Below are 13,469 nucleotides of genomic sequence, written 5' to 3' on the forward strand. Positions count from 1 at the left end.
TCCTTAGCAGACAGGTTCTCTAGTCAGACACATCCTTAGCAGACAGGTTCTCTACTCAGACACATCCTTAGCATACAGGTTCTCTAGTCAGACACATCCTTAGCAGACAGGTTCTCTAGTCAGACACATCCTTAGCAGACAGGTTCTCTAGTCAGACACATCCTTAGCAGACAGGTTCTCTACTCAGACACATCCTTAGCAGACAGGTTCTCTAGTCAGACACATCCTTAGCAGACTGGTTCTCTAGTCAGACACATCCTTAGCAGACAGGTTCTCTAGTCAGACACATCCTTAGCAGACAGGTTCTCTACTCAGACACATCCTTAGCAGACAGGTTTTCTACTCAGACACATCCTTAGCAGACAGGTTCTCTAGTCAGACACATCCTTAGCAGACTGGTTCTCTAGTCAGACACATCCTTAGCAGACTGGTTCTCTAGTCAGACACATCCTTAGCAGACAGGTTCTCTAGTCAGACACATCCTTAGCAGACAGGTTCTCTAGTCAGACACATCCTTAGCAGACAGGTTCTCTAGTCAGACACATCCTTAGCAGACAGGTTCTCTACTCAGACACATCCTTAGCAGACAGGTTATCTAGTCAGACACATCCTTAGCAGACAGGTTCTCTAGTCAGACACATCCTTAGCAGACAGGTTCTCTAGTCAGACACATCCTTAGCAGACAGGTTCTCTAGTCAGACACATCCTTAGCAGACAGGTTCTCTAGTCAGACACATCCTTAGCAGACAGGTTCTCTAGTCAGACACATCCTTAGCAGACAGGTTCTCTAGTCAGACACATCCTTAGCAGACTGGTTCTCTAGTCAGACACATCCTTAGCAGACAGGTTCTCTAGTCAGACGCATCCTTAGCAGACAGGTTCTCTAGTCAGACACATCCTTAGCAGACAGGTTCTCTACTCAGACACATCCTTAGCAGACAGGTTCTCTAGTCAGACACATCCTTAGCAGACTGGTTCTCTAGTCAGACACATCCTTAGCAGACTGGTTCTCTAGTCAGACACATCCTTAGCAGACAGGTTCTCTAGTCAGACACATCCTTAGCAGACAGGTTCTCTAGTCAGACACATCCTTAGCAGACAGGTTCTCTAGTCAGACACATCCTTAGCAGACAGGTTCTCTACTCAGACACATCCTTAGCAGACAGGTTATCTAGTCAGACACATCCTTAGCAGACAGGTTCTCTAGTCAGACACATCCTTAGCAGACAGGTTCTCTAGTCAGACACATCCTTAGCAGACAGGTTCTCTAGTCAGACACATCCTTAGCAGACAGGTTCTCTAGTCAGACGCATCCTTAGCAGACAGGTTCTCTACTCAGACACATCCTTAGCAGACTGGTTCTCTAGTCAGACACATCCTTAGCAGACAGGTTCTCTAGTCAGACACATCCTTAGCAGACAGGTTCTCTAGTCAGACACATCCTTAGCAGACAGGTTCTCTAGTCAGACACATCCTTAGCAGACAGGTTCTCTAGTCAGACACATCCTTAGCAGACTGGTTCTCTTCTCAGACACATCCTTAGCAGACTGGTTCTCTAGTCAGACACATCCTTAGCAGACAGGTTCTCTAGTCAGACACATCCTTAGCAGACTGGTTCTCTAGTCAGACACATCCTCAGCAGACAGGTTCTCTAGTCAGACACATCCTTAGCAGACAGGTTCTCTAGTCAGACACATCCTTAGCAGACAGGTTCTCTAGTCAGACACATCCTTAGCAGACATGTTCTCTAGTCAGACGCATCCTTAGCAGACAGGTTCTCTACTCAGACACATCCTTAGCAGACAGGTTCTCTAGTCAGACACATCCTTAGCAGACAGGTTCTCTAGTCAGACACATCCTTAGCAGACAGGTTCTCTAGTCAGACACATCCTTAGCAGACAGGTTCTCTAGTCAGACACATCCTTAGCAGACAGGTTCTCTAGTCAGACACATCCTTAGCAGACAGGTTCTCTAGTCAGACACATCCTTAGCAGACAGGTTCTCTAGTCAGACGCATCCTTAGCAGACAGGTTCTCTACTCAGACACATCCTTAGCAGACTGGTTCTCTAGTCAGACACATCCTTAGCAGACAGGTTCTCTAGTCAGACACATCCTTAGCAGACAGGTTCTCTAGTCAGACACATCCTTAGCAGACAGGTTCTCTAGTCAGACACATCCTTAGCAGACAGGTTCTCTAGTCAGACACATCCTTAGCAGACTGGTTCTCTTCTCAGACACATCCTTAGCAGACTGGTTCTCTAGTCAGACACATCCTTAGCAGACAGGTTCTCTAGTCAGACACATCCTTAGCAGACTGGTTCTCTAGTCAGACACATCCTCAGCAGACAGGTTCTCTAGTCAGACACATCCTTAGCAGACATGTTCTCTAGTCAGACGCATCCTTAGCAGACAGGTTCTCTACTCAGACACATCCTTAGCAGACAGGTTCTCTAGTCAGACACATCCTTAGCAGACAGGTTCTCTACTCAGACACATCCTTAGCAGACTGGTTCTCTAGTCAGACACATCCTTAGCAGACTGGTTCTCTAGTCAGACACATCCTTAGCAGACAGGTTCTCTAGTCAGACGCATCCTTAGCAGACAGGTTCTCTACTCAGACACATCCTTAGCAGACTGGTTCTCTAGTCAGACACATCCTTAGCAGACTGGTTCTCTAGTCAGACACATCCTTAGCAGACAGGTTCTCTAGTCAGACACATCCTTAGCAGACTGGTTCTCTAGTCAGACACATCCTTAGCAGACAGGTTCTCTAGTCAGACACATCCTTAGCAGACAGGTTCTCTAGTCAGACACATCCTTAGCAGACAGGTTCTCTACTCAGACACATCCTTAGCAGACTGGTTCTCTACTCAGACACATCCTTAGCAGACAGGTTCTCTAGTCAGACACATCCTTAGCAGACAGGTTCTCTACTCAGACACATCCTTAGCAGACAGGTTCTCTACTCAGACACATCCTTAGCAGACAGGTTCTCTACTCAGACACATCCTTAGCAGACAGGTTCTCTACTCAGACACATCCTTAGCAGACTGGTTCTCTAGTCAGACACATCCTTAGCAGACAGGTTCTCTACTCAGACACATCCTTAGCAGACAGGTTCTCTAGTCAGACACATCCTTAGCAGACTGGTTCTCTAGTCAGACGCATCCTTAGCAGACAGGTTCTCTAGTCAGACACATCCTTAGCAGACAGGTTCTCTACTCAGACACATCCTTAGCAGACAGGTTCTCTACTCAGACACATCCTTAGCAGACAGGTTCTCTACTCAGACACATCCTTAGCAGACAGGTTCTCTACTCAGACACATCCTTAGCAGACTGGTTCTCTAGTCAGACACATCCTTAGCAGACAGGTTCTCTACTCAGACACATCCTTAGCAGACAGGTTCTCTAGTCAGACACATCCTTAGCAGACTGGTTCTCTAGTCAGACGCATCCTTAGCAGACAGGTTCTCTAGTCAGACACAACCTTAGCAGACAGGTTCTCTACTCAGACACATCCTTAGCAGACTGGTTCTCTACTCAGACACATCCTTAGCAGACAGGTTCTCTACTCAGACACATCCTTAGCAGACAGGTTCTCTAGTCAGACACATCCTTAGCAGACAGGTTCTCTACTCAGACACATCCTTAGCAGACAGGTTCTCTACTCAGACACATCCTTAGCAGACAGGTTCTCTACTCAGACACATCCTTAGCAGACAGGTTCTCTACTCAGACACATCCTTAGCAGACAGGTTCTCTACTCAGACACATCCTTAGCAGACTGGTTCTCTACTCAGACACATCCTTAGCAGACAGGTTCTCTACTCAGACACATCCTTAGCAGACTGGTTCTCTAGTCAGACACATCCTTAGCAGACAGGTTCTCTACTCAGACACATCCTTAGCCTCTTACAGCTACTTAAGGATAGGGGGCATTATTGACAATTTTGGAAAAAATATGTGCCCATATTAAACTGCCTCCTACTCAAACTCAGAAGCTAGGATATGAATATTATTAGTACTGAACGTGTGAACAACAAGGAGTTATTTGGACATGAATTATGGACTTTATCGAACAAAATAACATTTGTTGTGGTCCTGGGATTCCTGGAAGTGCCTTCTGATGAAGATCATCAAAGGTAAGTGAATATTTCTAATGCTATTTAATATTTTAGATGACTCCAAGATGGCGGCTATCTGTATTGCCTAGTGTATTTTTCTGAGCTCAGTACTCAGATTATTGCAGAGTGCTTTCCTCTTGAAGCTTTTTTGAAATCTTTCATAGCGTTTGCATAAAGGAGATGTTCATCTATAATTCTTTGAATGACAGTTTAATTTTGTATCAACGTTTATGACAAGTATTTTTGTAAATTGTTGTGCTAATTCACCGGCAGTATTTGAGGGAAAATATTTTCTGAACGTCACGCGCCGATGTAAAATGCTGTTTTTATATATAAATATGAACTTTATCGAACAAAAAATGCATCTATTGTGTAACATAATGTCCTAGGAGTGTCATCTGATGAAGATCGTCAAAGGTTAGTGCTGCATTTAGCTGTGTTTTGGGTATTTGTGATGCATGCTAGTTGCTTGAAAAATGTCTGTGTGGTTATTTTTGTCGATGTACTCTCCTAACATAATCTGATGTTTTGCTTTCGCTGTAAAGCCTTTTTGAAATCGGACAACGTGGTTCGATTCAGGAGAAGTGTATCTATAAAATGGTGTAAAATAGTCCTGTGTTTGAGAAATAGAAATGATTTGATTTGGTTTTGAATATGGCGCTCTGATTTTTCACTGGCTGTTGATCCCACTAACGGGATTGGAGCGGTATTAAGAAGTTAAGATAGCCCTGTTTGGTAAAATACCAAGTCCATATAATGGCAAGAAGAGCTCAAATAAGCAAAGAGAAACGACAGTCCATCATCACTTTAATAAATGAAGGTCAGTCAGAAACTTTCAAGAACTTCTAAAGTTTCGTCAAGTGCAGCCAAAAAACCACCAAGCGCTATATTGAAACAGGCTCTCGTGAGGACCGCCACAGGAAAGGAAGACCAGAGTTACCTCTGCTGCAGAGGATAAGTTCATTAGAGTTAACTGTACCTCAGATTGCAGCCCAAATAAATGCTTCACGGAGTTCAAGTAGCAGACAAATTTCAACATCCACGGTTCAGAGGAGACTGTGTGAATCAGGCCTTCATGTTGAATTACTGCAAAGAAACCACTACTAAAGGACATCAATAATAGGAAGAAACTTGCTTGGGCCAAGAAACACGAGCAATGGACATTAGACAGGTGGAAATCTGTCCTTTGGTCTGATGAGTCCAAATTTGAGATTTATGGTGAGATGAGGTAGGTGGACGGATGATCTCCGCATGTGTGGTTCCCACCGTGAAGCATGGAGGAGGTGTGATGGTGCTTTGCTGGTGACGCTGTCTGTGATTTATTTAGATTTCAAGGCACACTTAACCAGCATGGCTACCACAGCATTGTGCAATGATACATCATCCCATCTGGTTTGTGCTTAGTGGGACTATCATTTGTTTTTCAACAGGACAATGACCTAACACACCTCCAGGCTGTGTAAGGGCTATTTGACCAGGAAGGAGACCGATGGAGTGCTGCATCAGATGACCTGGCCTCCACAATCACCCAACTTTAACCCAATTTAAATTTAATGGTTTGGAATGAGTTGGACCGCAGAATGAAGGAAAAGCAGCCAACAAGTGCTCAGCATATGTGGGAACTCCTTCAAGACTGTTGGTAAAGCATTCCTCAATGAAGCTGGTTGAGAGAATGCCAAGAGTGTGAAAATCTGTCATCAAGGCAAAGGGTGGCTACTATGAAGATTCTCTAAAATGTTAAATATATTTAGATTTGTTTAATTAATACTTTTTTGGTTGCTACATGATTCCATATGTGTTATTTCATAGTTGTGATGTCTTCACTACTACTCCAGAATATAGAAAATAGTTAAAATAAAGAAAAACCCTTGAATGAGTAGGTGAGTCCAAACTTTTGACTGGGACTATACGTTTCCTGCGTTTTAAATCTCCTAGATTGAGGATTGACAGTAGAAAACCTTATTCCTTCTAAAGTATTTGTTGACTGTCCTCTCTCCCCTCCCCCATCTCTTTCCCTCTCTGTCTCGGTGTTGGGCTGGTCTTTTCATGCTGTCAGTGTTGGAGTGTGTGAAAGACCTTTATTATCTGTTATTATTCAACAGTCTGGGTGGGTCACCAGGGCCACCATGCAGTGACAACCTAACCATGCACACACACACACACACACACACACACACACACACACACACACACACACACCACACACACACACACACACACACACACACACACTGACAGAGAGAGAAAGAGAGAGATATTCAGCGCACACACACTCATACGGTACAAACACACATACGCACACACACACACTGACAAGCACTTGCACACATATTAACACACACACACACACACTGGGAAATGTTAGCACACACACACACACCACACAACCGCCAGTCTCACACAAAGTGTGTCAGCCCTGAATGTTTTGATTACCATACATGTCCAGCACTTGTTATCCTGCTGTAGCTATCAGCCTGCTGCATCTGCTGGCAGGAGAGAGAGGCAGTCACTCTGGCTAGCTGTGTGTGTGTGTGTGTGTGTGTGTGTGTGTGTGTGCGTGCGTGCGTGCGTGCGTGCGTGCGTGCGTGCGTGTGTGACAGGTGTAGGATAGAGATAACAGTAACCAGGCCCTGTATCAGCTCCATCTTATCTACTAAACTCTAGTTTCTAATAGCTAGAAACTAACTGGAATCTGACAGACACATAGCTGAGTGGTGGTAGACAACTTCCATTCCACTGGCTGGAGAGAGAGAGAGAGAGAGAGAGAGAGAGAGAGAGAGAGAGAGAGAGAGACAGAGAGAGAGAGAGAGAGAGAGAGAGAGAGAGGAGGCAGAGAGAGAGAGAGAGAGAGAGAGAGAGAGAGGAGGCAGAGGGAAGACAGATTGTAAGAGTAGAAAAACAAGATCCATAGTATCAGATACTGTACCTAATACCAACCACATAATACCATTGGAGGAACAGTCATGATACCAACCACATAATACCATTGGAGGAACAGTCTGGATGCCAACCAGATAATACCATTAGAGGAACAGTCTGGATACCAACCAGATAATACCATTAGAGGAACAGTCTGGATACCAACCACATAATACCATTAGAGGAACAGTCTGGATACCAACCACATAATACCATTAGAGGAACAGTCTGGATACCAACCACATAATACCATTAGAGGAACAGTCTGGATACCAACCAGATAATACCATTAGAGGAACAGTCTGGATACCAACCACATAATACCATTAGAGGAACAGTCGGCCCCAATGATATAGACTTGAGTTGAATCTGTTAAAAAACACATTCATTTGAGACTATTATTTCCACTCTACTTCCTGTTTCCCTCTAGTCAGTAATGAGTCACTCTCAGACATCACTGTCTTCTGTCAGAGGTCACAACAGGTCATTTTTAGCTTCACAAATGGAACCCTATTCCATATGGGCCCTGCTAAAAAGTAGTTCACTATAAAGGGAATGGGGGGGGGGGGTATTTGGGATGGAGACAATGTTTCTAGAATGAAGGTTGCCATCATTTAACAAAACAGGAAATAGATTTTTGCTTCAGTAATGCTGTAGAACGTTCTTTCCTATTGCCAGTAGTAACAAACATCCATAAACCACCAGCTTGCTAGTAATAACAGTTGTGGGAACTTGGTCGCTGCAATAAAAGTGTATGGACAGGAATAACTGCATAAGCAACAACATAATGACTCCATAGTCAACAATGAGTAGACCTGTCAGAACCAAAAGTCCAAAAATGAAAACCTGAACCTTGTCTTTGAGTATTTATAATAAAAATAACAATAATAATAATAATAATAACATATTCGTCCTGTTACACACAATTGTGTAATGGAAATGTTTTGTATATTTTTTTGCATATCCTGTCTCCCCCTGAGACACTCTCAGGGAGTGGGGTCACGGCCAGGGTTGGCATTGTACAGTGGCCAATGAGCAATTAAGGTTAAGTGCCTTGTTCAAGGGCACAGCAGCAGATTTGAAAGTCCAGGTTCAAGTCAATAATCCAACAGAAATCCAAAAGGTCCAATGGAAATGGAAGGCTCTGAACTACACAATGGAAATTAGACACAGTGTCTAATCTCAACCAAAGCAGTGAGTAATATGGAAGAAAAGAGGCCTGAAATCCCTCTTGGTTGCAAGCAATGCTAGACTCTCCTCCTAATTCAAGATGGCACCTGGAGTTGGACACGCCTCCAGCTACACCCATACCTGCAGCCTAACAGGACTACTTTGGTTTTAACTACATGCTGTCATGGTAACACACACACACACACACACACACACACACACACACACACACACTAAGCATAGTTTTATAGCTGGTAATAGTTGTTCTTTATAAAGAATAATTTGTTACAAAGGGAAGCTCTTGTTGATTCACAGTGTGTGTGCGTGTGTTTGGTGTGTATTTTCGTGTGTGTGTGTGTGTGTGTGTGTGTGTGTGTGTGTGTGTGTGTGTGTGTGTGTGTGTGTGTGTGTGTGTGCGCATCACTCTGTGTCCATGTGCTTCCTCCCCAGGGGAACAGTGTGCTCCAACCCTTTGAAGCCTGTAGTTTCTCTCTGGTAAAATCATGAAAGTGTCTGAAACTTATTTTCTGTTTATTCCACGCTGGACTTGAATGAATTTCTCATTAGCAGAGAGGCAATACTATGTCTCTGTGTTTCAAATGGCACCCTGTTCCCTGCATAGTCCACTATGGACCCAGGTAAAAAGTAGTGCACTATGTAAGGAATAGGGTGTCTTTCAGGACAGAGCCTGTCAGTGTGATTCTGTCTCCACAACATGGATTAGCCTGAACTACCTACACTCATGTGATGATTAACCTTGCCTGAGACCTGGGCCCATATTAATGAGGCGTCTCAGAGTAGGAGGGCTGATCTAGGATCAGGTCCCCCCTCTGTCCATTTAATCTCATTCATTGGGATCTAAAAGTCTAAACTGATCCTAAATCAGATTGTTAGCTCCCAGAACGTATCTATATCCAGGCTTTAAGCTCAGTGGGCTAACACAGTATTGTGGTGTGCAGACCTGGGTCTAAACTTAGTTGTCGGGGAACAATGAAGGATCATTTGTCTGTGTTTAAAGGGGGTCTGGAGTTTTCCCATCGCTCCTCTCCTTCACACTTCCTTTCCTTTCACTATCCCACTCCTCTTTTCTACACTCTCTTTCACCCAATCCTCCTTTCTCCATCTCCTCTCCTCTCCTCTCCTCTCTCCTTTCTCCATCTCCTCTCCTCTCCTCCTCTCCTCTCTCCTTTCTCCATCTCCTCTCCTCTCCTCTCCTCTCCTCCTCTCCTCTCTCCTTTCTCCATCTCTCCTCCTCTCCTCCTCTCCTCTCTCCTTTCTCCATCTCTCCTTTTCCTCAGCCCTCCTCTTTTGGAACTTCCACTCCTCATGTCCTCCACCCATCCATGAATCAGTGTTATGATGGAATGTTTTGTCTCCTCTCACTTGTAAAGGGGCACTGAGTTTTTGTGAGAAGTGTTAGTCCCAATTGGCATCATATTCCCTATATAGTGCACTACTTTTGACGCAATGGGCTCTGGTCAAAAGTAGTGCACTATTCAGTAAAGTCAACAGGGTGCCATTTGGGACGGACCCTGAACATGTGACCTAGAGGCATCAGAGTTACATTACAGGGAGGTGAAAGGTCAAGAGTGTCTGGTCTCCAAGGAAACAGGCTGAACTACAGAAACATGTGAAACATGAGACCCACCAGGGCAGCCAGACCAGACAGGGTAAATCACCTTCTGCTGTCCTTTATCCCTCCCTCTCTCCATCGCTCAACCTCTCTATACCTCCACCCCTACTTTCCTTACTTCCTTCTCTCCCTTCACCCTTCCACCCAATCTCTTCACTCTTTCACTCATCAACCCCATCCACTCCTCCTCTCTCCAACTGTCCTTTCCCTCTCAGCTTCCACTCCTCCTCTCCTCCTCTCCTCCTCTCCTCTCGCTTCTCTCCAACTCTCCTTTCCCTCTCTACTTCCTATCCTCCTCTCCTCCTCTCCTGCTCTCCTCCTCTTCTCTCGCCTCTCTCCAACTGTCCTTTCCCTCTCAGCTTCCACTCCTCCTATCCTCCTCTCTTCCTCTCCAACTCTCCTCCTCTCCTCTCGCTTCTCTCCAACTCTCCTTTCCCTCTCTACTTCCTATCCTCCTCTCTTCCTCTCCAACTCTCCTCCTCTCCTCCTCTCCTCCTCTCCTCTGTCCAACTCTTCTTTCCCTCTCTACTTCCTATCCTCCTCTCTTCCTCTCCAACTCTCCTCCTCTCCTCCTCTCCTCTGTCCAACTCTCCTTTCCCTCTCTACTTCCTATCCTCCTCTCCTCCTCTCCTCCTCTCCTCCTCTCCTCCTCTCCTCCTCTCCTCTGTCCAACTCTCCTTTCCCTCTCTACATCCATTCCTCCACCCCTCCTCTCTTTCATTAATCAACCTCTCCACTCCTCCACTCCACAGCTGGCAACAAGGAACCATGAATCACACAGAAACCCCCAGGAAGTGGGTCACTAGGGGACAGTTAAATATGTAACACCCTGTAGTAGGAGCCATGTGGATTCCTCCCCTCCCAGATGCTTCATTGGGTCTGACAGAGACAGAGCAGCTAAAGTACACCATGTTATTACAGCTCACATTTACACACCATGTTATTACAGCTCACGTTTACACACCATGTTATTACAGCTCACGTTTACACACCATGTTATTACAGCTCACGATTACACACCATGTTATTACAGCTCACGATTACACACCATGTTATTACAGCTCACGTTTACACACCATGTTATTACAGCTCACGTTTACACACCATGTTATTACAGCTCACGATTACACACCATGTTATTACAGCTCACGATTACACACCATGTTATTACAGCTCACGATTACACACCATGTTATTACAGCTTACGTTTACACACCATGTTATTACAGCTCACGTTTACACACCATGTTATTACAGCTCACGTTTACACACCATGTTATTACAGCTCACGTTTACACACCATGTTATTACAGCTCACGTTTACACACCATGTTATTACAGCTCACGATTACACACCATGTTATTACAGCTCACGTTTACACACCATGTTATTACAGCTCGCGATTACACACCATGTTATTACAGCTTACGTTTACACACCATGTTATAACAGCTCACGTTTACACACCATGTTATTACAGCTCACGTTTACACACCATGTTATTACAGCTCACGATTACACACCATGTTATTACAACTCACGATTACACACCATGTTATTACAGCTCACGTTTACACACCATGTTATTACAGCACACGATTACACACCATGTTATTACAGCTCACGTTTACACACCATGTTATTACAGCTCACGTTTACACACCATGTTATTACAGCTCACGATTACACACCATGTTATTACAGCTCACGATTACACACCATGTTATTACAGCTCACGATTACACACCATGTTATTACAGCTCACGATTACACACCATGTTATTACAGCTCACGATTACACACCATGTTATTACAGCTCACGTTTACACACCATGTTATTACAGCTCGCGATTACACACCATGTTATTACAGCTCGCGTTTACACACCATGTTATTACAGCTCACGATTACACACCATGTTATTACAGCTCACGTTTACACACCATGTTATTACAGCTCACGATTACACACCATGTTATTACAGCTCACGTTTAAACACCATGTTATTACAGCTTGCGATTACACACCATGTTATTACAGCTCACGATTACACACCATGTTATTACAGCTCACGATTACACACCATGTTATTACAGCTCACGATTACACACCATGTTATTACAGCTCACGTTTACACACCATGTTATTACAGCTCACAATTACACACCATGTTATTACAGCTCACGATTACACACCATGTTATTACAGCTCACGATTACACACCATGTTATTACAGCTCACGATTACACACCATGTTATTACAGCTCATGTTTTCACACCATGTTATTACAGCTCGCGATTACACACTATGTTATTACAGCTCACGTTTACACACCATGTTATTACAGCTCACGTTTACACACCATGTTATTACAGCTCACGTTTACACACCATGTTATTACAGCTCACGATTACACACCATGTTATTACAACTCACGATTACACACCATGTTATTACAGCTCACGTTTACACACCATGTTATTACAGCTCACGTTTACACACCATGTTATTACAGCTCATGTTTGCACACCATGTTATTACAGCTCACGATTACACACCATGTTATTACAGCTCACGATTACACACCATGTTATTACAGCTCATGTTTTCACACCATGTTATTACAGCTCACGTTTACACACCATGTTATTACAGCTCACGATTACACACCATGTTATTACAGCTCACGATTACACACCATGTTATTACAGCTTACGTTTACACACCATGTTATAACAGCTCACGTTTACACACCATGTTATTACAGCTCGCGATTACACACCATGTTATTACAGCTCACGTTTACACACCATGTTATTACAGCTCACGTTTACACACCATGTTATTACAGCTCACGATTACACACCATGTTATTACAGCTCACGATTACACACCATGTTATTACAGCTTACGTTTACACACCATGTTATAACAGCTCACGATTACACACTATGTTATTACAGCTCACGTTTACACACCATGTTATTACAACTCACGTTTACACACACACACACACACACACACACACACACACACACACACACACACACCATGTTATTACAGCTCACGTTTACACACACACACACACACAGACACACACACACACACACACACCATGTTATTACAGCTCACGTTTACACACACACACACAACCCCCCCCCCACACACACACACACACAATGTTATTACAGCTCATGTTTTTTCACCACTAATCAATCCATGTTGCTGGGAGAGAGGGACAGAAGGAGGAGTGGAAAAGAGGAGAGAAAAACAGTTATATTGAATCACGGGGTTCAGACAGAGAGAGAACAACAGTTGTATTGTGTGTGTGTGTATAGTGTGTATGTGTGTATTTGTATGTGTGTGTGTGTGTGTGTGTGTGTGTGTGTGTGTGTGTGTGTGTGTGTGTGTGTGTGTGTGTGTGTGTGTGTGTGTGTGTGTGTGTGTGTGTGTGTGTGTGTGTGTGTGTGAAAAATTGGATTACCTTTGCTGTTCTTCGTCAGAATGCACTCCCAGGACTTCTACTTCAACACCCAATGTTGTTTTGGTTCCAAATAATCCATAGTTATATCCAAATAGCGGCGTTTTCTTCTCGCGTTCAAGACACTATCCGAAGGG

This window comes from Salmo trutta, unplaced genomic scaffold (assembly GCF_901001165.1).
Source record: "Salmo trutta unplaced genomic scaffold, fSalTru1.1, whole genome shotgun sequence".
Taxonomy (NCBI): Eukaryota; Metazoa; Chordata; class Actinopteri; order Salmoniformes; family Salmonidae; genus Salmo; species Salmo trutta.